The sequence below is a fragment of the Podarcis gaigeae genome, assembly GCF_964106915.1.
Source record: "Podarcis gaigeae genome assembly, chromosome: 11".
NCBI classification, from domain to species: Eukaryota; Metazoa; Chordata; class Lepidosauria; order Squamata; family Lacertidae; genus Podarcis; species Podarcis gaigeae.
This window is the reverse complement of record NC_139687.1, coordinates 38,635,188-38,663,059: the sequence shown is the minus strand read 5'-3', so window position 1 is coordinate 38,663,059 and position 27,872 is coordinate 38,635,188. Positions and strand designations below refer to the sequence as shown.

At 41.8% G+C, this 27,872-nt stretch overlaps 1 protein-coding gene across 1 annotated transcript in view; it reads right to left on the bottom strand.

The window, feature by feature from the left end:
• Positions 1 to 27,412, bottom strand: part of LOC310827444 (interleukin-6 receptor subunit beta-like) — a 64,598-nt gene extending 37,186 nt beyond the window's left edge. The window contains exon 1 of the mRNA XM_083703511.1: positions 27,223 to 27,412. The gene's annotated coding sequence lies outside the window, so the exon portion shown is untranslated. The remainder of the gene's footprint in view (positions 1 to 27,222) is intronic.
• Between the last annotated feature and the right edge of the window lie 460 nt (positions 27,413 to 27,872).

Below are 27,872 nucleotides of genomic sequence, written 5' to 3'. Positions count from 1 at the left end.
ATTATTCACTGAGTAGCCTGTCTTATACATCAGCAGATGTATAAGACATGGATCTGCATGCTAAAGTTTGAAATCTAATGGCCTAATTATGCTGCTCTTGTTTTTAGGAAGGACCTCAGGAGAAGTCCCATTGATTTCCCATTAATTTCTAAGTAGTACCAAACACATTTTGCTTTGCATAAGCTGAGTCCTTAGTAGAGCAACAGCAGAGACAAGCGCTGCAGTTCTCAAAGGGCGTGTGATTCCCTTAGAATTATTATTATTATTATTATTATTATTATTATTATTATTATTATTATTATTATTATATTTATACATTAGCATCGATGTACATGGAGTTTTTCAGCCTTGGGAAGGCAGAGGAGAAGTTTCTGCCAGTGGAAATACTGAATGAGTAATTTGACAAGGAGATAGAAGATGTAAGGATTCAGGCATTTCCTCCATGCAGTTATGCTGGCTTTGAGTTTGATATCATGCACTCTGCCAGTCTCTTCACCAGCATCTGTGTCTGAAAATGGGCACCTATGTGCCTACTCAGGTGATCAGAAGCAGCAGTGATGCTGGATCACAGAGGGCCCTGCTCTCTTCCATCATAGAATAAATGCATGGAAGAAATGTCTGAAATAGGCTAAAATAGGCAGTGAATTTGAGGAAGGCAGTTCAGTTCAGTGCAGGCAGGTGGGCCCAGATAGTAGCACAAGGTGACTCTCCCAAATCTTCACTTTCCAAAGTAATACAAAGACTGAAATACAGCCATGCTGCAAAATTTGCACTTCTCTGAATTTTGCAGTTCTTCAGCAACGTTACAAAAATGTTTATATTGTGGTAAAGTGTACATAAAAATGCATGTGTTGATGAAAACAAAATGCAGAAATGCATTATATTAAGGGAATATTATTTGCATTTGCATATTAGACAAAAATGCATGTCGACATGTGGCTATTAGCACAAAAATGCTGATGCATTTTCTTGAGAACTTTTCGTTAAAGCAAAAACTAATGAGGAAATGTGGAGAACTGAATTGAAGATTAGAACCTACATAAATTCAGAGCAACGAAAATTGACAGACTCACCCATCCCTAATCAAGGGAGACGGTTTGTTACTTTTTCTAGAATGAGGGAAATTGTGGTGTATTTAATTATTTTGGATAGAGAAAGAAAGGAGCTAGAGGAATGGAATAGGTTGACAACAATATGCAATGCGGGGAAGCAGAGAAGCCTGCAGGAATTTGGGAGAGGGTATTGATGAGAATAATAGGGTTGTCATATGAATTGAGACTGCAGCCAGGAACAAAGGGCTGAGAGAAGTATAGATGTGGAGAGGTAGGAATGAGTGAGAGAGGCATGGATTTGGCTTTTATCATTGAAGTTGGAAGCAAAGACCTGGCTACAGGATAGTGATATATATCTTTTGAAATGATAAGTAATCCCTCTTTTTTTATTTGAAAACGGAGCTCAGTTTTGGTTTAAAAAATGGATGAACGCAACAGAGGGAGACTGGAAATGGATAATGGTGACCCTTTTCTAGCTGCCATTTGTAATCTCAAGAGGACATTCCATAATGTTGCTGCATAGTAATAACACAGCTGATTAACAGCCACAGGTAGTTGAAAGACCAGAGGTACAAGCTCCTTCCCAATTCTGGTGTACTATGGCTGGGTAGCATTTGCACAGCAGCTTGTTCCATTTCCCCTGTGTTCCCCTACTTGTTGATTGTTGCATTCTATTAGAGCTTTCACACAATGTAAAAGCCACTTCCAGAAATCCAGCAACATATAGTGGATGCTTAGTGCTCTTTTCCATGTTTATTGCATCCAGAAAAACCCCATTTGCAACCCCATTAACCCAGAAAATCACAGGAATTGGGGGTGGTATACTTGCGTGGGTTAAACCGCAGAGCCTAGCACTTGCTGATCAGAAGGTCGGCGGTTCAAATCCCCGCGACAGGGTGAGCTCCTGTTGCTCGGTCCCTGCTGCTGCCATCCTAGCAGTTCAAAAGCACGTCAAAGTGCAAGTAGATAAATAGGTACCACTCCGGCGGGAAGGTAAACGGCATTTCTGTGCGCTGCTCTGGTTTGCCAGAAGCGGCTTAGTCATGCTGGTCACATGACCCAGAAGCTGTACACTGGCTCCCTCGGCCAATAAAGTAAGATGAGCACTGCAACCCCAGAGTCGGTCATGACTGGACCTAATGGTCAGGGGTCCCTTTACCTTTACCTTTATACTTGCGTACAGTTCTCTCCTGCTGGTTTCATTGGTGAATCTTGGGGACACAGAAGCACACTAGTGTGGAAAGTGTGTATGTGGCGGGGGGATAGGTCCATTGTCCAATGACTGGTGTGAATGAAATTTAGTGCAATCAGTCAAAAGCTGCACTTAAATTAACGCAAAAGGCACTGCAGTGTGAAGCATTAGAAAACGGGACAAAAGCACCAGCATTCTCATCAGGAAAACTAACGTAATATTTCCCAGGAATGAATGCACCCTATATATGTGGGCATATTTTTAATGGGGCAGAAAAGGGGGACTGTTTAGGTGACACCCCCTCCCCCAGTTCGTTCAAGAATTTCTGTACACTCATGCAGAAGTGGCCACAGCATGTGAGCAAGACAAACTGTCTCCACATAGTCATATGTTTTAGTTGTGCTCTTTGAGTACAATGAAAAACAAGATTCCTTCCACTTTAATTTTGATCCACAAGAAAAACATTAATCAAGTATGAAATCCAAATTATTCTTTTCTTGCCGAACCTTTTTGTTATTCTGTGCAGTTTGTATTGTGAAGGTAGCCAGGAGTATACCTAAGAATTACTGCTAAGTGAAAAAACTCCTGCATAATATGCAGGATTTAAGTCTCCTTCCTTTAGTTTCCCCCCAATACTTGCCTTGTTTTTATGTTTATTTTAGAATATTAAAAGTTGGCTGAACCTAAAGGTATGCAGTACAAACACATTTGCCAATGTCATGGCAACAGATAAAAAATTGTTTATAATGACAAATTTATCCTCCTCCTGACAGGAGTCATCATTGATGGTGCTGATCTTTTTGCTCCCCCCCGCATGCTCCCTCCCTCCCCTGAAAGCCCCCATTTTTGTGGAAGTCAGGTTCTTAAAATAATAGCCTGTGTTATCATTTCACTAGTAATCTCTTTGAGATTGCGAGCTGCTCGTTTTAGCATTCACTCCAATTTTCCTTTTGATATTTTTTTCCTTCTTCTTCTTCTGTTCAAACAGTTTTCTGATTGCCCCAGCTCATTGCTGTGGGGCCTGAGGCAGAAGAGAGAAACAGCTGACATCTCACAATGTCATTCAGCAAAGCCCAGACCTCTCCTCTAGCAACAGCCAGAGCCCCCCAAAAGGTAGGAAAATAGTCAAAGCACCTCATGGTGCAGTTTCTGAATTATTACCACCATCACTCTCTACTTCCTTTATATATATATAAAGTTGAACAGGGTTTCTAAAATCCTATTTAGCATTATCTATCTCAGAAGTCTATATTGTCTGGGTGCCATTTCTAAACTTCATAGGTGAGCACTGCTTTAGGAAGCGTGATTTAACTGGAATAAAATATAAAACCAGACACAAATGTGTTAGATCAGCTATTATGCTTGCTGCTAGCCAGCCGGCCTCAAGAGGAGCCAGCCACAGGGGGCTCTCCATGCTCAGCCTCCTCAACATTAAGAGGGCCCACCCCCTTCCCAATAGATGGGGAGGACGGACACCCCTCGCCTCCACTTGGCACGCCTAGGAGCAGCAGAGAACCTGTGCAGGTGTTGCTGAACTAAAATTTTCTCTGCCTTAACACTAGAACTTGGGGACACCCAGTTATGCTGAGTGTTGGACAAATCAGGACAGACCAAAGAAAGTACTTCTTCACACACTGCATAGTTAAAACAAGGGTGTCCACTCCCACAAGAAGCAGTGATCTCCACCCACTTGGATGGCTTCAAAAGAGAATTTGGCAAATTCATGTAGGATGAGGCTATCAATAGCTACTAGCCACCAGTGTGGTGTAGTGGTTAGGAGCGGTAGTCTCGTAATCTGGGGAACCGGTTTCACATCCCCGCTCCTCCACATGCAGCTGCTGGGTGACCTTGGGCCAGTCACACTTCTCTGAAGTCTCTCAGCCCCACTCACCTCACAGACTGCTTGTTGTGGGGGCGGAAGGGAAAGGAGAATGTTAGCCGCTTTGAGACTCCTTTGGGTAGTGATAAAGCGGGATATCAAATCCAAACTCCTCCTCCTCCTCCTCCTCCCCCTCCTCCTCCCCCTCCTCCTCCTCTTCTTCTTCTTCTTCTTCTTCTTCTTCTTCTTCTTCTTCTTCTTCTTCTCTTCTTCGGCTGTGTTCCACTCTTACTATCTGAGAATTTGAGTTGTTGGACATTGCAAGTGGGGAGAATGTTGCTGTTTTGGGTTTGCCACAGAAATTTGGGTGGCCACTGTGAGAACAGGATACTGGACTAGATGGGTCATTGGCATGGCCTAGCAGGCTCTTCTAATGTTTTCCTGACCATGGGTTATGCTTGTTTCTCATCCCTGCCTTACATAAAGACCTCTGTGAGATGCAGTGAAAAGATAATCAGACAAAGATTGTGTTTGTTTCCAAAAAACCTCTTTGATTCTTGGAACATCATGTTCATTCATGAGGTTTTCATAGATACTTTGATAAACCATGGGGGTGGGGGAAATTAACCAAATAGATTTGATCTTAATGATTGCATCTCTAGACGAAGAAGAAATGTGTTGCCATAATTTCCTCCCTCCTATCATGTTGAGATAAAATGCTGCCCTTCTTTCAAGATGTCATCATTTTGAACAAAGGATATTTCTGCCCTTTGATGCTGGCATTGATTTAGAATTACTTATTCAAAGCTGTTGTGAGAGGAAAAAAACCATGGCAACATTACTAGACACAAAATAATTTTGGAGAAGCAGTGTAAAGTGTTAAAACTTGAAATGAAAAATAAAGTGTTTACTGCTTGGGCTTTAGTTAATATCTGAGGGCTTTAGTTAATTTCCAACCTGGGGCAGGGGCAGAATTAGCCCACACATTTTACAGACAGAGTGTGGATTTTGATTTAATTACTTGAGCTGAAACAGCAAAGGATGCATCAGAAGCAATAATTCCTTGAATCCTCCCGTCAGTAGCCAAACCAATGTAATAGACACTTCGAAGATGCATTTGATATCTTAAGAGGAAGGAGAAAAGTGGCGGGGGGGTTTTGTGGGGGGGCAGGGAGTGGTGGAATCTGAGACTTTTGCAGACAGGTTTGATTCCAAATGCATTTGAGCAGTCTCTCATCTGCTCATTTGAAAACCTTTGGGGATGGTTGGTGTGTGAGCACATGGTGTACTTGAGGCTGCCAAGCCAAGATTGTATCCTCTGTTCTCACTGTCTCCAGTAATCCTTCCTGATCATTAAAACTATCAAAATGCTCTTGGGCTGAAACAAATTTATTATCAATGCCACGCAGGGGATCCAGATGGAAGCACAAAAGGTTCCTTCACTGTACCCAGGAGGGGGTGAACTTGTCAATTATTTCTATCAGTTCCATTTTTCTGTTCTCCATATTTCCAAATCAGTTTGCATATTTTAATTTTTTAAGTCCTCATGAAAATCCGCCAACATTTCTCCTAATAGATATTTTTTGCATGCAGTTTTCTCTAATATAACACATTTTCTATGAATTTTCAGTAATATATGCATTTCTAGATACACATTACCTCATACATACATTTTGGTACATACTATTTAGTGGCGGGGGCGGTTTGAGGTGAAAATTCCTCTGAAAAGTGAATTGATCTCAGAATTCTGAAGATCTATCCTGTGGCATTTAACTAATTTAAAATGAAATATGAGGTGCCAATGGCCTCTTTCTCCCTCCATTTTAATTTTTTGTCTTAATTAATTTGTGAAGAAGCTAAACCAGGCATCCCCAACCTGCGGCCCTCCAGATGTTTTGGCCTACAACTCCCATGATCCCTAGCTAACAGGACCAGTGGTCAGGGATGATGGGAACTATAGTCCAAAACATCTGGAGGGCAGAAGGTTGGGGGTGCCTGAGCTAAACCATCACCAGGTACGCAGCGGGGCAGCTGCATAGTGGAGAAGGGAGCTCGAATTCCCCCATGGGGGAGATTCTCTTGAGCATAATAACCAGAGCTCAGGCTACTGCCTGCACAGTGGCAGCTCAGCTTAAGAAAGAAAGCTGAAAAAAATAAAGGACAGAAAAAGTCCCAGCAGCTTGCATATTATTTTAAACTGATGTTAAGAGACCCACCATGGAACACTTTTTAGAATTCCATATGCCCCGAAATTTGATGGCACCATGCAACTCAGGTTTAATTTAATTATTTCCGCCTCTACTGTGGCCCTGAAGAAAAATTGCTCTTCTGAGGCTTGTGCTTGCTGTTTTGGTGGTGGTGGTTGTGGAGAAGGATATCAGCAGATCCTCTTGGGACCAGTGATACATTTTCCCACAAAGCAAACTTAAGGTTTGGAGGACGAGGAAATATAGTATGCTCAGGGATGCAGCAGGGGAGGAAAGAGTTTATCCCAGATTCCTGCTCTAATCAAATTATTTTAAGTGATTTTTATTATGGGCTGTATCACATTAAGTTTTGCTTGGAATGGACCCATTGAAAAGAATGGACCTAAGTTAGTAATGGTCATTATAAGTAGGCTTAATTCTGGATACAGCTCTGTATTTTTATATTGCTGCGACCCACCTGGTGGCAAAGAAATCCTATGAATGAATAATAAATTAATAATCCCATAATTTATCCCCCTCACCAACTGCTGTTTGCAGTTTGTTGTTGTTGTTTAGTCGTTTAGTCGTGTCCGACTCTTCGTGACCCCATGGACCAGAGAACGCCAGGCACCTCTGTCCTCCACTGCCTCCCGCAGTTTGGTCAAACTCATGCTGGTAACCTCAAAAACACTATCCAACCATCTCGTCCTCTGCCGTCCCCTTCTCCTTGTGCCCTCCATCTTTCCCAACATCAGGGTCTTCTCCAGAGAGTCTTCTCATGAGGTGGCCAAAGTACTGGAGCCTCAGCTTCACAATCTGTCCTTCCAGTGAGCACTCAGGGCTGATTTCCTTAAGAATGGAGAGGTTTGATCTTCTTGCAGTCCATGGGACTCTCAAGAGTCTCCTCCAGACCATAATTCAAAAGCATCAATTCTTCGGCGATCAGCCTTCTTTATGGTCCAGCTCTCACTTCCAAACATCACTACTGGGAAAACCATAGCTTTAACTATACGAACCTTTGTTGGCAAGGTGATGTCTCTACTTCTCAAGATGCTGTCTAGGCCTGTCATTGCCCTTCTCCCAAGAAGCAGGCGTCTTTTAATTTCGTGGCTGCTGTCACCATCTGCAGTGATCATTGAGCCCAAGAAAGTAAAATCTCTCACTACCTCCATTTCTTCCCCTTCTATTTGCCAGGAGGTGATGGGACCAGTGGCCATGATCTTCGTTTTTTTGATGTTGAGCTTCAGACCATATTTTGCGCTCTCCTCTTTCACCCTCATTAAAAGGTTCTTTAATTCCTCCTCACTTTCTGCCATCAAGGTTGTGTCATCTGCATATCTGAGGTTGTTGATATTTCTTCTGGCAATCTTAATTCTGGCTAGGGATTCATCCAGCCCAGCCTTTCGCATGATGAATTCTGCATATAAGTTTACAGAATGCAAATGAATGCAAATAAAATGCATGGCAAATGTAAATAAAAATTTAAAATTAACACATGTCTTTTGGCCGTACAAAACTAACCCGCACTGAACCAGTGAGGCAAATTCTGTTTTATATTTAAAATGCTTACACACACTTATTTCTTTATAATTATTTTATTAATATAGTAGCCGTTTCAGCATAACTTCATTTAATTGGCATTTATATACCACTCTTCATACAAGATTACACAGCAGTTCGCAAGTAAAATATAAAATAAAGAACCACAACAGAAAACAATATAATACATTTTTTAAAAAACCTACACTATCTTGCAGACCCACCAAGTGTCCCTATTTTCTAGGGACAGTCCTGGATTTACAGAAGCCGTCCCGGTTCCTGATTTTATCTCAGAATGTCTTGCTTTTCCTTAGGATGTCCCTATTTTCACTGTAGAAATGTTGGAGGGTATGGAGTTATGCGACCCCTGAGCCATCTGAAGGCAAACCTATATAGGAAGTTTTTTTAAAAAGTTCAGTGTTTTATTATGTTTTTATATATGTTAAAAGCCATCCAGAATGCCTGGGGCAAACCCAGCCAAATGGGCAGGGTATAAATAATAAAATCATCATCATGATCATGGACAAGGATGTTGCTGTTTTCATCAAAGAAATGTTGGAGGGTTGTTGTTGTTTAGTTGTGTCCGACTCTTCGTGACCCTATGGACCAGAGCACGCCAGGCACTCCTGTCTTCCACTGCCTCCCGCAGTTTGGTCAAACTCATGCTGTTAGCTTCGAGAACACTATCTAACCGTCTTGTCCTCTGTCGTCCCCTTCTCCTTGGGCCCTCCATCTTTCCCAACATCAGCGTCTTTTCCAGGGAGTCTTCTCTTCTCATGAGGTGGCCAAAGTACTGGAGCCTCAGCTTCAGGATCTGTCCTTCCAGTGAGCACTCAGGGCTGATTTCCTTCAGAATGGAGAGGTTCTTGCAGTCCATGGGACTCTCAAGAGTCTCCTCCAGCACCATAATTCAAAAGCATCAATTCTTCAGCAATCAGCCTTCTTTATGGTCCAGCTCTCACTTCCATACATCTTGTAACTTCAAAGCAGCGGCAAAACAATAGGTGCTGAAGGGATTGGGGTGCATCTGAGGAGGTCACATAAACTATCTGACAGACAGTTCAGCCACTCTTCAAAGCCCAGTCAAAGAACAACATCTGAAGGACTCAAAAGGGTGGGTGGAGAGGTGTGTCTTCAAATAAATGGTAAACTTGATGTCTGAGGTAGGAAATTCCACAAGGACACCAAACTGAGAAGGTTCTTGCCTGAGTTTCTGCCTCCCTAAGCGGTGCCCAGTGGTAGTACCATGAGAAAGCCCCCACCCACAGAAAAAAATATATCTCAGTGTCCAAGCTGAAGATGGCAAAGCTGTACTTGGGCCCAAGCCATTTAAACATGCTTGGAATCAGTGGCGGAACTTCATGCTCCGGCACCGGGGGGGGGGGTGGAGAGTAGGTGGGGGCGGGGCTTGTGCATGTCCTGGGGGCAGGGCATGCCTCCCACAGGGGCATGACATGCCGCCTGCAGGGGTGGAGTGCCCAGCGTGGGCAGGGGGACAGTCACAATGGCAAGCCACTGGGATCGCCCTGCCAGGGGCGGTGCGCTCCCCCCACACTCCTCTTCCTTTGCCAGTGCTTGGAATCATATTTTGTGTGTGTGTGTACACACACACACACACACACTACAATGCCTTTCCTGCCTTAAAGTGGATCAGCAATGGTTTCTTCTGTTGCAAAGAGCAATACCTCCATTGGCTGCTCTTGCCACAGATAAGATGAAAGGGGCAAGTGGCATATTCTATTGAAATTCCCAACTAGTCAAGAAAAAGGAGGATTTGCTGGCAAATCTCATTATGTGCTCTCCACTCCCCACCTCCACCCCCTCTTTGCAGCAAAATATTCAACAGGGCAGATTTTTACATAAATAATGTGCTGAATTTATTAGATACATTTCAGGGGGCCGCAGGGGAGATCTCTTTCGGAGTCACAATTTAAATACCAAGATGCTGGGAACTCGGCAGCATCACACACGCTTGTCTTTGGAAGAGCATTACCCTCTGGGGTTGGGCTGTGGGGCCTGCTCACATATTGTGCCTAGTTTCTTGCTGCCAAAAGAAAAATTGTAGGTTCTACCAAAGAAAATAATTTCTCTACAAAATGTACCCCTGAAGAAATTAATCTGTTTTGCTACAGGTTTCCCCCCGCAGAAATATTTAATCAGTGAGCTCCCCCCTCCCACCCCCGCTTTTTTAATAAAGAAGGTATTTTGTATTCAAGCCCTCAGGAAGTTAAACAAAACACCTTTTCCAGCAGCAATACAAAATTGTGCATGCTCAAAAAGCCTTCATTTTTATTTGAAGTGACACATCTCATTTTAAGAGTAGTTGGCATTGGGTATGTTATCAACTAAATGCCTGCATGTTGTTGGGATAGAATCTGATTCCTTTGGTCTGATTTTGCTGCCATGTATAGACAAATGTTTGGGATTCTGGGTGTTTCTTATCCAAGGCTTATGTGGTGTAAGAAGGCTGTGGGATTTTTATCCAATGCTTCCCTGGTATTTGGATTTTGTTTGCATCTAGAACTGTGACTGTGGAGGTAAATATCTCTCCTTTGCATGCAGTTGCTTGGGTGGCCCCATAACCACATATGAGGGCAACAAGCAAATACCAGGAGAGAAGACTGTTCCCTAGTCATGATCAGCAATAGTAGAATATTATGCCTGTTGCATCTCCAAGTGGCCTGCATTCTGTCCAATTTCGTTTTTGTACTTATGGCTGTGTTCAAATGGACATTAATGAACAGTACCAGGTACTTTCATAGGGGATTATTTGAAAGGTTTACCTTGTCTCCTTATTGTTTGTGAATTCTTCTTAGCTCTGGCTCCAATGGCTCAGCCAGCAGAGTGTGGGTGGAAAGTAGGGCTGGCTTTAAAGCTGCACATGGCTGAGTTAGGATTGGGCAAATCCATCAGTTTTGGTTTCTCTCATGTTATTATTTTCTCATTTCCAAATCATGAACATTTTTAATGCAACTTTACCAAAATACACATTTTTGCAACACAGTTCTCCCTAATATAATGCATTTTTCTGTCATTTTCACCAATATATAGTTAACCCTAGTATATTCATTTTTGCCCACATTATTTGGGTGGAGAACAGCAATATTTTTCTCCAGTAATATCAGTATTACCTCTGTGCAACCAGGCAGTCCCTCTTGTTCAACACGCCTGGCAAATTTGCCACTGCTAACCACTTAATGCCCTTCTTTTTCATATACATTAAAACCCTTCACTTTAGTAGAATTGTTTTCACTGTCAAAAGTCAAGACACAATTATCAGTAAATGGTCTATTCCTTTACAACGCACACTATGAGATACTGCATTTTGTTGTCTGTCTGTGATTCATCCCTCTCTTCCTGACAGGGCTAGGCAAGCATCAGAAGGATGTTCTTTCAAGATATACTTGGCAGGTCTGCCTTCCATCACCTTAACCACATCCCCTAACCATGGACATCATTTGGATTTAATTACATCTGGGATTTGATTGGGATTTAAGTACATTTGCCATGCTAATTCTCCATTCTTATTTCTTAATAATAAAATCCAGTTAAGCCTTTTTTCATTCATTGCCTCCATGTATATAATTCTTAGTATGTGTGATTAAGCCCTCCATTTTATTTTTAGTAAGAAGTTTAACCTGAAGCTCTACAGAGGATGTTTGTGACATTATTTCCACAGCATTCTTATATATTATAAACATTTTATCCACCTTTCCTCAGTATTCTTGCCAAATGTAGTTGACCCACAGGTGACAGACTGCAATATGTGTGTTATAAGCCACAGAATCCGGACCTTTGCTCCAAGTACTCCATGGAAGTTGCGCAAGTGTTTGTCTGTGTTGAAGGGCTCTGGAATCTCTCACCCAGCTTATATTCACAAGGTGTGTGGAAGTTGGTGTACTTAAACTTGGTGCTGGATGTGTGTTAAAAATGAAGAGAAGCTCACCAAGATGAGGCTCACAGTCAGGATGCTGCTAGGGTAAAGTTAGCAGATTTTTTTCAATGAATCCAGGGACACTTTTCAACTTCAATGGATTTTCATGGGGACTGATTTGTAAATTCGGGGACTGTCCTCAGGAAACAGGGATGTCTGGTAACCTTATGCTAGGGCTTCCCAGTGTAAAAGCCCACTCTGCCAAACTGGGCAGGCAGAAGTGCAAGACACCCCTTTAGTTTCCCACAATATCCTGAACAACACTATTTTGAGGCGTAGGGGCAGTGCTTTTTTTCTGGGGGGGGCGCAGGGGGACACATACCCTTAAACATTTTGTGAATCTTTGTACTTTTGTTCATTTACTATATTTCCCCCGATTTGAACTATAAATTGGTGATTTTCTTGAGTCAAAATAGGGTACCCCTAAACATTTTTTAAAGAAAAAAAGCAACACATAAGGGTATTGTGAGAAATCAAGATGGCTGACTGCCACTGCCATTAAAGTCCTGGGGGTCCACTATAACATGGAAAGGGGACAAATGGAGCTGGAGCCTGCCTTTGACAAATGGAGCTGGAGCCTGCCTTTGATAGTTGAGAGCTCTTGATAGTTGACCTCTTAGCTGTATCAGGAAAACAGAATTGACCATTCATTGCAAGTATACATTACTTTAGTCTGTAAAAGATATTCCTAGAAGTGGAAGCATTTATCTTCCACTTCCCCTGCTTCCCCTGCTTTTCTTTCTGTACTGAACCACATGCAGCCACCAGATCAAAAGCCATCGAGCGTTTTTCTGTGAGCTCCACTGTCAAGTTTGCCCTGGGTTTATTATTTTTTTAAGAGTACGTATGGACACTTGCTTAAACATTTTGTTCAGTGCTTTATCAAAGTTTTGCTCTTTGTTTTTAGATACTTTGGAAATGGCTTGGACAGGGGGAGAAAGTTGCTTTAAGAACTACACAAGAGTTAGTTAATCACTATGCCCAACTCTGTTCTGAAAAGGACCTTTTCAGAGTAGTACATGTTGGGCCTCTGCTGAAGGGTGGGGGGTGGGAGGGAAAGGCAGTATGTGTGTCATAAGAAGAAGAAGAAGAGTTTGGATTTGATATCCTGCTTTATCACTACCCAAAGGAGTCTCAAAGCGGCTAACCTTCTCCTTTCCCTTCCTCCCCCACAACACTCTGTGAGGTGAGTGGGGCTGAGAGACTTCAAAGAAGTGTGACTACCCCAAGGTCACCCAGCAGCTGCATGTGGAGGAGCGGAGATGCGAATCCGGTTCCCCAGATTATGAATCTACCGCTCTTAACCGCTACACCACACTGGCTCTCAATAAAAACCACAAAAAACACATAACTGTGTTGAGCTTCCATAGAAGATTCACTGCTGAAATTAAGGAGATCTAGATGGTACCCTTCAAAGACCCAGGTCAAGACTAGCCAACATGATGCCCTCCAAATGCTGTTCGACTACAACTTCCATCAGCCCCAGGCAACATGGTCAATGGCAACAACTGCAGGCACCATGTCGGCTCCCCCGATCTAGGGGTTCCTTGCCCATGTTGACATATTCAAGAAGGGCATTAATTCACTCAAACAACTTGGCTATGTTAGAAGCATATGTGCTGTGTCAAAATCATACTTGTAATCTTGTTCCCTTCACACCTAAGATACCTTCATCATATCCCCTAAAGTACCACCACTTGCATATAACCTCTCTATTGTGCAATCTGTGAGTCGACTTCTTGGTCATTTCACCCATTTTAAATAAAAAGTTCCCCATGTGGTTCAGCACAGCGCTGGTTCCATTTCTGAAGGCATTCGGTCTTTATAAGCCTGTCTTTATATTATTTTTGAAATCTTGAATTGTCTGTTTTCTCTCTGGATCTCTTTGCCATTTTCGAATGATCATCCTGTAATTGTCACAGGACAACCATCCAGGATCCCATATCTGCTTTCTGCACAGAAACTGTTGTTTGCTGCAGGTATAAGGATCTCACGGAGGATATTGTATATGGAAATCTTTATGTACTTATGTCCTCCTTAGGCCCCTAAGGTTTCAGAGTGCTAGGAAGCTGAGAAAGACAATAAAAGAACTAGTGATACTCTCCAGGGCAATGGTGGTAAAATACATTTATCCTCAGGTTAAATATGGTTCCTTTGATTGTGCATATTGCTGTCAGCCTTTGGCTTCAGGCAAAATACCAAATCTCGGGGATGATTTTTGCCCTCGGGCAATCTCCCATTGCTCTCATCTATGACAAAGGAACGCCTAGATTTTATGGTATTTTTGATGTTGGCTGTTCCTCAGAATTACAGATTTTTATTTCCCCACTTGTGGTCATGATGGCTTATTTGCATGACTTCATGCAAATAAGGTCTGCAATCCACACTTACTGTTAATCTTTCATACTGAAAGTAGTCGCTGGGATTTCTTTGTTGTGCTACATTAGAATAATGTTAGGTGTGGTGGATTTACTGGGATCTATTTCATGGAAGTTGCACTGCTAAGCTGAACATTAAAGTGTGTTTTGTAGTTTCCTTGGCACTTTGCATTTTTATTAAACATTTACCCAGAGGAGTAGCTTCAAGTAATTGATTGTCCTAGGTCAGACGTAAACAGTGCAAACCAATGTGGTGAAAAGGAAGCTTATAGAATGAGCAAATTTGCCCTCTACAGAGGTCTCTCATTCCTTTGAGTTTTATCCATAATGCGTTGGCAGGCAGGGGAAGTGGGGGCTTCATCTGCTTCTTATCTCTGGTCAATGGATCAGATTAGATTCCATGCAAAGATGTTCAGTTATAGTATTTCTTGGGGTGTATGGAGTGTTAGAGGAGGGGTAGTATCTCTGGGATAGTTCATCCACCTTTGGTACCCACCGTGCACTTAGCTCTCACCTATGGCTCCTAGAAGCTGTCATTATGCAACAGTGGTCATGCTGTAGGAAACAGCTTCAGCTGGTGGCCAATGGGTCTCCCTTGGTGAGTCAGGAACTGGTCTATCCCTCACATGCGAAGCCTGGTTCCAGTATATTGAGTGGAAGAGACCAATAGCAGGTCCAACAGTCGAGAAGGTGGTTTCTGCACGTGCTGTTGAATGAAATGAAGGGGATGATGGGGGTTGTCAACCTGGGGACGTAGCCCATCTACGAGAAAAAAAACTTTGATCCTGCTTCTTTGCGGCTATACTCATTTGCGAGAAAGGCTTCGGGAGTAAACCCTGAGGGACAATCAATACTTGCTGCTTTGTGGGACATATTCTAGAGTAGAAAAGGCTTAAGGAGTAAACCCTACACAAAGCCACAGTGGAGTCCCTAAGTCCACTCAGCTCTATCAAGAAACTCTGCATCTTGTCCTGTAACTCAAAGGCAACAATTTGTTCTAAGTATACTTTTATCTGGCAGGAAGACAAACATGGCACAGGTGTTGCAGGTAACTGAAGCATCTCCCTCACCTTCTATGTATCTTGGTCTTATGTACACTGTGAGGCAGCACTCCAGGCCTCCCCCCAAGGACAACTCACAATGCTGGCTCCCAAAATGAAATTTGGGCAACATAGATATGCAGAAGCTATGCGAAGCAGGCCCTGATCACAACATCATGTTCTACCACTGTGCTCCAACTCCTTGTTGTCTCCTATAACAACAACTAGTATATTGTTAAGGAGCTACTCAGGTTTTATATTATAGGTATTGTTCAGCTGCAGCCATTGTCTCGCTATTCCTCTTTCCTGTTCTTATTTCAAATTTATAACCTGTCTTTCCTCCCCTAAGGAAGTTCCCAAACAACACTATAATATGTTGCAGGCAGCAGTTAAAATCAATATGTCTCTCTGTGTGTAAACACCAGGGATAGCTGTTGGGATCTACTTTATTAACTAGAACTCCCGAGATCCACCAACCGAAGCCAGGTGTAAAATAGTGGCTTGGCTGCTGAGAATTAAGGAACAGGGTGCCTGTGAGCACATGCTGAAGTCAAGAATTTGTGATCAGAATAAGAACCAGGCTCCGAATTCATTTTACAATATATTTTTTTTAAATCCCCCCAAGCTTTCTTTTTCAAGAACCAAATTTAGGAGCATGATGTGGGTGGGGAGCTTTTTAGCTGTTGATTTTTAATAAGACAGTTGGGAGTCACAAACCCTTGCAAACTACTGTAAACTCCCTAGAGATCTATCAGTGCTCCTGATCACCACTTTAGGGACAAATCAGCACGTGTGGTGGGAGTGTCCAAAAATAGAAAAGTTATGGGAAAATGTATTTACAGAAATATATTTGATTACAAGGCAGACAGTCCCCATGACCCCAGGACTGGCTTTACTTGTATAGTCACAATACGTTGTGTTATGAGTTCTTTGTTTCTAATTTACATCTATTAACTGCTGCAAGACCAACTACTGCCAGAACATGGAAATCATTACAATTATTAACTATGGACCAATGACATAATACAATTTGGAAAACAGCATTATTGGAGAAACTGGCACAAAAATTAAACTTAGCAAGAGGCTAAACACAACAATTTTTATGCAGTCTGGTGTGACTTTATTGATTACACAAATAATGAGGCATATGGTAGAGCAGTACCCATAGTATAAAACACAGTCTGGCACGAAGTACATATTTTATTTTCCCCTATCTCCTCCTCTCTATAAATTCTAATCATCATTGATACAAAATATATTTTATTAATGGCCACCAATCTAAGCATGTCACATTACTATACATTATTTCATATATCTAATAACTGTAATAATTTTGGTTGTATAGACTTTGGCACAACTTTGTTAATATATTCAGAAACATTTGTCTGAGTATTTGCTGTTTTAGTTTTAATTTTATGTAATTGTTGCACGTCATATGCTCTAATGTAGACAAAGAATAGATATTTATGCAGCTATGTTAAACAGTTTAAAGATTAAAATGGGGGGGGGGGGACTACATTACAAAAGAAAAGGAAAATACTCCTGATCTACCCTTTGCCTGCCCATGGTACGTATATTCACACAACTGTGCAGCTCATCAGCTACAAAACCTGTAAAATGTATCTGTTGTCAAAAGCTAAAAATCTGGCTAAATAACTATTCCCAAATATGGTTACTTCATGACCCATGAAGTTCTCATTCTGCCTTAGCACACTCCAATTCTACCCTTCAATTGCTATCTTTCCACAAGATACCTTGCCACTTGAAACTGAACATTTTTTACTCAGCTCGCAGGTTCCTTTCATGAATTATTTTGGAGAGAGAGGGAAAAAACCCCCACAGTACAGTGCCTAAAGGACATTGATTAGTCTATATATTGTTTTGCTTTTTTATATATATCTAAGAGCTGCTGGCGGCATCTGCAAAACATAGCTAGTTCTGTCCAACTCGCCTCCACTCTTGGGCAAGCTACAGTAATTAACTCTAATCCTAGCAAATAAAAATTAATCAAAGTAGTGGTATCCTTGATGTCGTGAGCGTGCTAAACCTATCCCAACAATAGAATAAAAGGTGCTCTCTATATTGCCATAGAAAGTTAACAAGAAATTCATTTGAAACAGGAATTTCCTACTGGTGAGGATTCTCTCATTATAATTTTCTAATTAAATCAGGTTTTTATAAAGGTTAACCGTGACATTTTAAATAGCTTGAGCCCACATTGATATTTCGAGGGCATCCTTTAGCTCAGCCACTTCTGATTGAGAAGGATGTTCTTCCAATTAAGGGATCTCTTGTTGAGAGCTTCTAGTAAATGGCATCAATTTCAGAGTGGTGTGGCCTGGAATATAGTAGCACTGTATTTCACTGCTACCGAATCATGGCAGAAATAATTTGAAACACCTCTTTATAAAAAATTAATTTAAAAACAATCTTAATCCTACTATGAAATTTATCAAAATGAACGTTTATTCTAGGGATCTTGGAGTTTAAGATCATGCTGAGTGAGTCCATGCTAAGCTGTGGATAGAGGTGCCAACCTCGGCAGCAGAATAAGCTGAAAGTGAACTAGATGTATTTGGGAAGCATATATAAGCAGCCCAGTTCCTATTCACCGTATTTGTCAAAATAGCTAGTCAACGCACTATGCACTTGCATTGTAGATCAGTTTATATTACTGTGTAAATCTTAATTTCTTCCTTTTCAAAAAGTTATTGTTATTACAATGACAGAAATATTTAGAGAAAGAAAAATAGCACCAGTTTGGAAAATGAAACTACTTTGTCTGCAATCCTATACTCAGTTGCCTGGGAAACACAATGGGAATTTACTTTGGGGCATACATATGTAAGACTGAGCCATAAATGCAGTAGCTAAAATTGCCACATTTTCAAGGACTGCTGATTGTGGCATATATATATATATATATATATATATATTCCATTTGTTTACCGTGTGCCCAGGACTGGCTAGGGCCCAAGAATGCCACCATTATAAACACTACCGTGACTCTGTTTAAGTATAAGTGCACTTCAAATATGCAAATATATAGACTAAGTCCAGGCCCATCAGATGATATAGCAGCAGACTGAACACTGACCAAGTGGCAATTCTAAAAGTAATTCAGAGTACAGGTGGCGGGAATGAAAAAAACAAAACAAATGGGGGGAGGACAAATGATATACATGCATGTGCATTCTGAAGATAGTTTTATTCTGCATTCAATAAATAGGAATAAACCAGGCAGTCCCTGGTAATATCATGGAGATGAGTTCCGGGAGATGGAGGATAACTGGGAGAGAGGAGCAGAGATGGGAACGCCCCTCCCCTCCAATGTCTATGTTATAATTTGCAGGCAGCTCCTGCTGGACTCAAGCTTGCAAGCAGCATGCACTACCTTCTTAATAGTTTTTTTTTATTAACAACACTCTTGCCCACCTGGAGATGCAAGCTGCCCACCTGCCACCTGCAAGGAACCAGGCAAACCTGGAGACTTCAGGTCAGAACTGGAAGTCTGGCAACTCTACTCTTGTCAGAGCAGTTGCACATTTTAGCAAGTTGCTTATGGAAGGCAGCAGGACAATGTGTAGATCATAACAACTGATACCATATGTGGAGGTTGCTTCATAGTGAAAAACAGATCAGATTCTGGGCAGTTGGTGTGCAGAGCACCTACCTAGACAATAAAAAACCCTCTCACATCAACAGTTATGCAATATACAGTCGCATTTTGAAAGGGTACCTGCCAAGCCTCCTTTTTATTCTTGCATATAAAGTACTAAAACAGAAATAATGAGTAGAAGAACAAGTTCAGGGACATCATACATGTGCTTTCAATTTATTCCAGATTGCCTGAATCATCTTGATCAGATGGCAAGCTATTAATAGGTAATTAGGGTGATGGCTTGTTGCACAGCATAGGAGGGCAACACTTGCACAGTGCGCTGGCAGGGCATAGCACATGCCTCTTCAAATAATGGCTGGCAAAGGAATACATTGGTAACAAGACCGCAGCATCACTTCTTTTTCCATCAGACTGGTGTCTTCAAACTAATTTGTAGCAAAACTTCGGACACAACAATCCTTTGCTCTTATCTTCCTTTGAAGATTAACAGTAGGATCGGGTGTGTGCATTTATTAAAGTTTTCATTCAATCTATGGATGAAGCTTTGGCTTAATATTGGCTGAGTAAGAGGTGCTTTTCTGGTGAAAGCAATGTTTCTCAAACTTTTTGAACATTGCTGTTATTTCATATATTAATTATTGGTTGGGTCTCTGGGCCATAATAAAGATTGATGATTTCATATATTAATTTGCAAAACTGACTGTATTGCCAACATGAAGAAACATATCATGGTGATGAACAGCATAAAATCAATAAGACAATTGCAACTCTCTCCCCCTCTTCCTCTATATGATTGTGTATGGAGCACATTACACACAGTTTGTATCCTGAGAGTATGGAGCATAATGCACATACTTTGCTGGTGTCCTGCCGTTTCCTGACAGCAATTTGCTTTGCCAAAGGCTAGATACAGACGGAAGCATTTTGAGCATCTGCACCAACCCACCCTCCAAGGCTCCATCCCCTTCCATGAGAACTGCCTCCACTTCTTCACTTGACTACCCAGGTGGTGTGTTTCTGAACCATTGTACCAGTGAGACATTTAGTTTCATTGGATTCTAGCTCTATCAGCCCTGGTGCAGGAAGCTCCTGCCCATAATTTAGTAACTCCCTGGTCACCAATATCAGAATCAGGAAAACAGTTTGATTCCCTAGCTGGAGACACTGCAGCCCCTGACTTGGTGTTTTGGTCACTGCTGGATTTTGGGTTCATAACACCTGATGCATATAAGAATACAAGCCACCTTTGAGAGGCCTGGTGACTGAAGTCTATTTGAAACCCCCCTTCCTTCTCACAGCACCCTGTATCAATGTATTCTTTTTCTCACTTGGAAAAGAATTTTGATATGGTGCTTCCATATGTGAAGCTAGGGACTGGTGCCTCCCTAGAAACAAAGACCCAGGGTTATCTAACTTTTCTTTAGAGGCAACAGTGGTTGCAGCACCAAACTTTACCTGGTTCTGAGAGAAACTGCATGTTAATCTCAGGATCCCCTTTTCTGTGGAACTTCCATTGGGGGCCACTCCAGAATTTGTTAAACCAAGGGTTAAAGGATTTCAGGAAGCAAGGCTGGGAGACCATTACCAGGGACCTTGAAGAGTCATTGCTAGTGATCCGATTATGGATCCCTGAATGAGATGGATCAATAGTTTGAGTCAATGTGCAGCAGTTCCTTTTTTTTCTTACTCAGCCTACCAGACTGCTATGTTTAAAGTACAAAGTTGCAGTGACCCACAGTTCACATAAGTATTTTAAATTATTGACATTTACAACAACGGCCTTTGGTTTATGCTGCCTGTTTTAGTGGAGTGGATGGTGAAAGCAGTTCTGAAGAAGTGACACATCAGCTTAGCCCTATTAAGGCTAGCAGACTTTTCCATGGAATTGGAAACACGTAAACTCAGCAAAGCTGTAGAGTCCAGTTTGTCACCACACCCTTCTGTTTCTGTAGCTGTACTAAATTTTGCTCTCTCAATTTTTGCAGGATATTTTAAAGCTTGCAGGTCAAATGAAGCTGTACTAGAAATGGACTGGCCACCCTCTTCTAAAGTGAGGGAGGAGCGATCCAGTATTAGAAATAGAGGGCAGAAACCATTCTTATAAAAAACTGCAGCCAGCCCTTTTAAAAAGTGTTCTTGTCCAGGATTCCAGCTAGCATGGAACAGAGCTGTTCATACTCCTTGGAGGAAGGGGAAAAGGAGTTGTGGGCGGGCTGGTGGTGCTCATCTGACTTCCTGATAGCTGAGTCACTGCTGCTCACCAGAAATGGGAGGGCTGAAGTGGCAGGTAGGTCAGCAAGGTGCAAATATACCAGCAGGAATGTTGGCTTGACTCCTGCATTGCATTTGCACTGCACTGACCTTCCCACTGCCTCATCCCTCCCCCTCCTGGTGAGCATCAGATTTTCACCCCCACACTCAGTTTTAGCAAGGGTACAATGGAAAACCCTTCCTAAACCTGAAAGGGTTCCCACTGCCCATCATCTGACCCTGATGTGTAGTCTTCCTACAGCAAAGGAAATTCACTGGATGAGGTCCAAGAAGCTGAGATGGAATCCTGACAAGTTGGTAGCCTTGTGGGTGGGCAGTCCAGGAATTGGATAATTTGCCTGTTCTAGATGGGAATGTACCACCACCTGAAGGAACATATACATAATATGGGAGTGCTCCTCAATCTAAAATTGTCGCTGAAGGTCCAGGTGGCAGGAGTGCCTTTTACCAGCTTCAGCTGGTATGCCAGCTGCAGCTTTTCCGGGATAGGGCACAGTGACTCGTGTTGGTAGCCTCAAGACTGAATCACTGTAATGCTGTCTATGTGGGGTTGCACTTATGTTTGGTCAGAGACAACATCTTGTGCAGAATGCAATGGCTAGGTAGCTGAGTGGAGCTATCAGCTATGAGCATATTGCACTACTTCTAAGCTACACTGGCTACCAATTTGCTACTGGGCCAAGTTTAAGATTTTGTTCATTACTTGTAAAGCTCTAAACCAGTGATGGTTCCCAACCAGTACCTGAGCCTATTTAGCACACCTTCAAAAGAGCTCATTATCAGTGCTCATTGACTGATTGGCACTCAAGAGTGAAATCTTTGAAATCATCATCTGGTGTCATAATGACACTAAGTGATTGGCGGCCCCACCCACTTGCCAAAGTTTTCCAAACATGGGAAGTAGCAGTTCCACTATATTTTGCACTACTAAGAATCCATCTTATGCCACCCAAATATACTCTGTAAATTGTCAATTATGTTTCTGCAGCCAGGGAGAATTGGAGAATATTGTTCATCATGTACCATGTTACTTCTTGTACAATTTTCCTAGGTATAGCTCTCTCAGAGGAATTGTTCACAGAAGTTCCTTATTGAATAGTAGGGAGAAAAATTATTTGCTTGTGGATGGAGATAATCACTGCATGCAAGGTTTCTAGGTTTGCCTTAGCAGCCCAACGGATTGGACAAAATGTCATTTTACAAGATGAGGTCCTTCTAAAGTGCTGGGGACCTGCTATACTAAAATGCATCTCAGTACCATTAGTATTTTTTTGTGATGGTGACCAATATTTTTATCCAATAAATTTAACTGGTTATGTCATCCACTCACTGTTCCTTATTTTAGAAATTTCAGAATTTGATGACCCAGGGAAGCAGAGACCATTAATATATGCTCTACTTTAAAGAGGACTCTTTTTGAAGGAATTTATTTGAAGCCAAGGGTTTGTTTTGTTTTGTTTTTTGCCTAGTCCAAGTAAAATTTAAAAACACAAGCCCTAAGAGGGGCCTTGAAGTTGTTCACCAACAGTTAGCGCCTGGACGGCAGACAGAGCAGACACACAGGTTTGGCATTTCCTTCTATGCTGAGATGGATTATATTTTGCTTTAAAGTATAACAATTTATATATTCCTTTTGGCGATGTTTAAGTGACCTCTCTCTCTCTCTCTCTCTCTCTCTCTCTCTCTCACACACACACACACACACACACACAGTGTTTCAAAACTTTCCCCCGTGAATAGCTGTTTAGACCCCATAATTTGGTGTGGCTATAGAAAGGTTGGGATTTTTTAGATGCTGTTTAAGCTGCATGTTAAAAGGAACGTTTTGATACCTATAGTTGCATTAAAATTGTATTTTAGAGGAAAGAGGGGCACAGAATTGCTCTGGCAGAGAAAAAAATGAGAGAGATAGAGACAGAGAGGGGAAGTATGCCCAAAGAGTCTGGATGAGCCTAAGAAAGAAGAAATTGCTGCTGGAAACTGTGACCTGCTTGTTAGCTGGCTCCGAAAGCACTGGAGCCTGCAGCTGTCTCTGTTCTGGTGCTATCGGAATATCTCCTGTAGCTGACAACATTGCTACAGATGACTTCCATGGATAAGGCGAGATAAATGAGACACACTAAAAGGCCTGAAGAAAATTGAATAAAATCATAGGCAGTATGTTCTAATAAAGGATTTCAGTGAAGCCTGTTTACTGCAAAAGATATAATGAATCTGTTAGGACAAGAATAAGACTACAATGTATGGCAGCATCTGAATATTATTTATATTTCTTTTCCCTTACACTTAATGAAATGATGAAGCAGCGAGCGACACCATGCATGTCAATAGGGTGTCATATTTTAGTGGGAGCTAATGGCAATTTATTAGTGGTTAATGCACTTTGTCAGTTTTGGATAAGATCAAGGTCATATATTCCCATTTATATTGCCAACTTTCTGAGTGTCCCTACCATGTTATTCCCTCACCTGCTGCCACCATAGAAGTAGGTCCTATTGATTTTAAATGGGAAAGTAAGGGCCAGTTCGGAATAAACCAGTTGCAAACCCTTCTGTAGACTCTACTGATTACTTTCAAATATATCTCTATGTAAAAAAGTTCATGTTCATACAAACAATCATGTCAGATTCAGCCTAGTCTTCTCGACATAAAATTTTAAATGCACAAGAATCCCCCAGACTCTACCCAAATTCTAACATATAACCTCCATCCTTGCTACAGCTCAGGAAAAACTTCGCAGGCGAATTCTCCTGTGGTAGACCATGTATATTCATGTGGTTTCATGATATGAGATGATTGTTTAATGTTTCTGTTTTGGTTTTGATATATTTTATAAGGTTAGTTGCCTGGTGAAAAGTGGGGTAAGCAAAATTGTAAGTAGTTTTTTTGGGGGGGCAGTCTCTGGGCTGCCTTGGCAACTGTTGCCAAGGGAATTGCAATGATGGGATAGTGGCAGTTGGGTCAGTTTGGCCTGGGAGGGAGGAAGGGAGAGAAGAAAGTACAGTCATACCTCGGGTTAAAGCATACCTTCAGGTTGAGCGTTTTCAGGTTATGCTCCAATGCGACCCGGAAGTAACGGAACGCGTTACTTCTGGGATTCGCCGCTCACGCATGCACAGACGTGCAAAATGACGTCATGCACGGAAGCGGCGAAATACTCAGGATGTGAATAGGGCTCCGGAATGGATCCCGTTCGCATCCAGAGGTACTACTGTATGGTGGTCTATTGAGAAAGAAAAAAAGCACTGTGGGAAATTTGTGAAGTATATCTGGTATGGCGAGGTCGCAATCAAATTCTGAAAGTGGCTGTGGCAGATAGAGACTGTGAACGAAACAGGGGTGGGAGATCCAGCAGCCTGCAACATGTGAGATGCACTCTATAAGAACACCTAAGCCACACCATAGCATCATCAGGTACTCTCCTGAGGTAGAGTAGGTTCATCCAACCAGAAAGAATGTAGCCTTGCAAATATGCTGGGGGGAGGGAATCCTTCCCTCATTTATAATAACGTGTTCGTCTACACTTCCAGTCTCCCTTTACAGAGTGCAGACTTGGAGCACAGCCTCACACCAGTCACACTGGTTCCAACTGGGCCTAAGCTAGTAGGCTTTGTTTCAGCTTCAACTGTTTATCTGTTTAGAGTGTAAGTGATTTCTCGGGTGGCGGTATCAGGCCTTGGGCGGAATCCTTTTGTCCATCTTCCTCTTTGCGGCGGTGATACCAGGGTTCCCCGTTAAAGGGGTTTCTGAAGGGAGGCTTTGACCGTACGCCGAAAGGTCGTCATTGCTCTCCCCTGCGGCGGCGGCGTAACGGGGGCGGCTATCTCTGCTTGAACATATGTTCTCCAGAGCCAGCCCATCCCCCCCCACATACTGGATAACCCTGAAGCTCCCTAGGTCCCCGGCTGGGGACTGGGGAGGGAGAACGCCCAGTGCCTGAGCCAAGGTCTAACCACATTTGAAATTTAATAAAGTTGTGGCCAATTTAATCCCATAGCACGTTGTCTTGAGTCGTTATTCCACATGACGGGGGGGACCGCTCGGGATCTGGGGACTCCGCCTGTACACGCAATAGGATGGTTTCTTGTGCTTGCTGTTAAACACTATATTGAATTTGTTTTATATACAATGCTAGAGCTAAATTATAAGAAACTCCCAAATTATATACTAGCTTCCAAAACATCTCATTATGCTGTTATTTCTATTTTGCCCTTCATAGGGTATGTCATATCTTTCTTGAATATCATGGACATAGGACTGGGATTTTTCTTGTAGTGGGTAGGTTGCCAAATCTAATTTTATGATACTTTCCATGCTAGTTCATCTACGTCCTTCTTAACGTGTTTCCATTCTTGAGGGGGATGATTAATTCTTGTTTATCTTTGTCGTCCAATTTCTCTGTGTCCTCACTGAAGATGCCAATCATAGTGGCTTCCCAGTGCTGAAAGATCCCTGCATTCTGGGAGGTTCTACAACTAGCTTAGTATACTTTTTGAGTGCTTGTTTAAGTACTGAATGCAGAAAATTCATCAAGATTTGAGCCATTTCCATGTGAATCTCTATGAAAATATATTTATGCAGTCTGAGCTGCATTTACAACAGCTGAACTCCCCCTGAATTCTCTTCTGGATGCAACTCTTGGTAATATTTATATATTTTTCAAAAAAATATAAACTGCACCTTGATTCAAAATTGATTTTAGAATGGTACCCATAAAACATTTAAAATTTACAACACAATAGTGAAACATATAGCAGTAAACAGCACTATAATGAATGGAGATATAGAAACTATTTGGCCCCTTTCCACCCTGGTCTGTGTGAGCTATACCACTTCACTCTGCCCCAGCCCTTTTTAAGAATTGCTCCATAAGGCAAAGAAGAAGCCTGATACTTTTTTTTCTAGCAGTCGTAGTCATGAGGGCATTGTTATTCCACCTCCTTTCCTCCACCAAAAAATAGTGGTGGAGTGAGATCTGAAAACTTAGATGGCATACTCTATTATAATATACATTTAAAGTGTAATTCATGCTACTGAGGTCACATGTTATTGCTGCTCCTGGCTATCACCAAACTAACTTAAAATGGTATCTGAACTTGCTGGCTGGGGGCAGGGTGGAATGCACACCAGAAGCTGCTGTTTGGCTGCTGATTCTACCATCTATTTTGAATGGCCATTTAATTACAAGGGAAGTTTTGTAAAGTGGTACCTCGATTTTTGAACTTTATCCATTCCAAAAGAGGATTTGAGTTCTGAAACGTTCAAAAACCGAAAACGCAACAGCTGACAGCTAGGCCTCAGGATCTTGCACTCAGTGGAAGCCACGTGTCATGTTTGACTTCCGAGGCATGTTCGAAAACCAAAACGTTTTCAGTGGTACCTTGGTTTATGAACTTAAAACGTTCTGGAAGTCTGTTCTTAAACCAAAGCATTCTTAAACCAAGGTGTGCTTTACCATAGCAGCGGGGGACTCAATTTACAAATGGAACACACCCAACAGGAAGTGAAACATGTTCTTATTCCAAGGCAAAGTTCACAAGTGAAAACACCTACTTCTGATTTACAGCGTTCTTAATCTAAGTTGTTCATAAACTAAGCTGTTCTTAAACCAAGGTACCACTGTACTTCCGGGTTTGTGGCGTTCGTAAACTGAAATGTTCATCAATGGAGATGTTTGAAAACTGAGGTACCACTGTATTTATTCTGCTATCCTTTTTTTACTTATTTATTCATTTTTATTTGTTTATTAAATTTGTATACTGTATTTTATCCAAAGATCACAGGGCAGTTCACAACAACAAAAATACAAAAGAATTTACAAAAATTATATCCTGCTTTTCCTTCCAAATTCAGCCAGAGCAGCAGCATTATGGTTTGTATCAACTTTTCTAATTACTTTTCTAATATTATAGTTAGTATTGTTTTATCCAGTTTGGTGAAGCACAGTGAGGTTTGAGCCTTTCAGGGAGTTACTTCATGACGATTTCAGAGCAATGTGATACTGATCACTGAGATCCAATTCCTTAAAGGCCTTACTGAAGTAAATCCATCCAGGTAACTTGAATATATTAGATTGCTACTAGCCTGCTATTTCTGCCAATAGTTCTTGGAAATATCACTTCTCAGTGAGATCACCTTCCCTTCCTTTCAATTTTCTGTCTCCCCCCCCCCACCCTTTCTTTTGCTTACCTTACGACTCCCTCCCCTTCCTCAGTCCTTGTTCCTTTTCACCTCTTCCATTTGTACGTGAAAGCAATTGTGTCTGTCCTTCAGCTGCGAAATTCATTCTAAAAGAGACAAGACTGCAGCTCAAGCGTGCAGCGACCCTTACCTTGGCCTCTGTGGTTGCTCAGGAATGCTTTCCCATAATATAACGGCATTTTCTCATCTTCTGTTTGAGGAGCTATGCAAATACTGCAGCTGTGCCAGCAGCCAGATCAATCACAGATTAATCATGGATAGGCCACTTTGACCTCCAGCAGAATTTATCTGAATATGTAAACACATAACACAGCCGTTACTAATAGGATGCTAAATCAAGTTTCAGTCACTCATCATCATTTGTAAAATGTTTCTTGAGAGTCAGATGAGCAATTCCTTTCTTCATTAAAATAAAAATAAAAATCAGAAGTGCACGTGAAATTGAGGAGGCTTATTATGAGGAAACACTGAAGCAGGAAGTCCAATTAAGTGACAGTTCCTCTTTCAGGAGAAATTTGTGATGGGACATGGGAGGAGCTGCAATTTCCCCTCCTTGGTAGGTGAGTTGACCATTTATCAGAGGCCCACTAGCTTCCCTGTCTAGGAAATATATTACACACTGCCCTTTTCAAGTTATC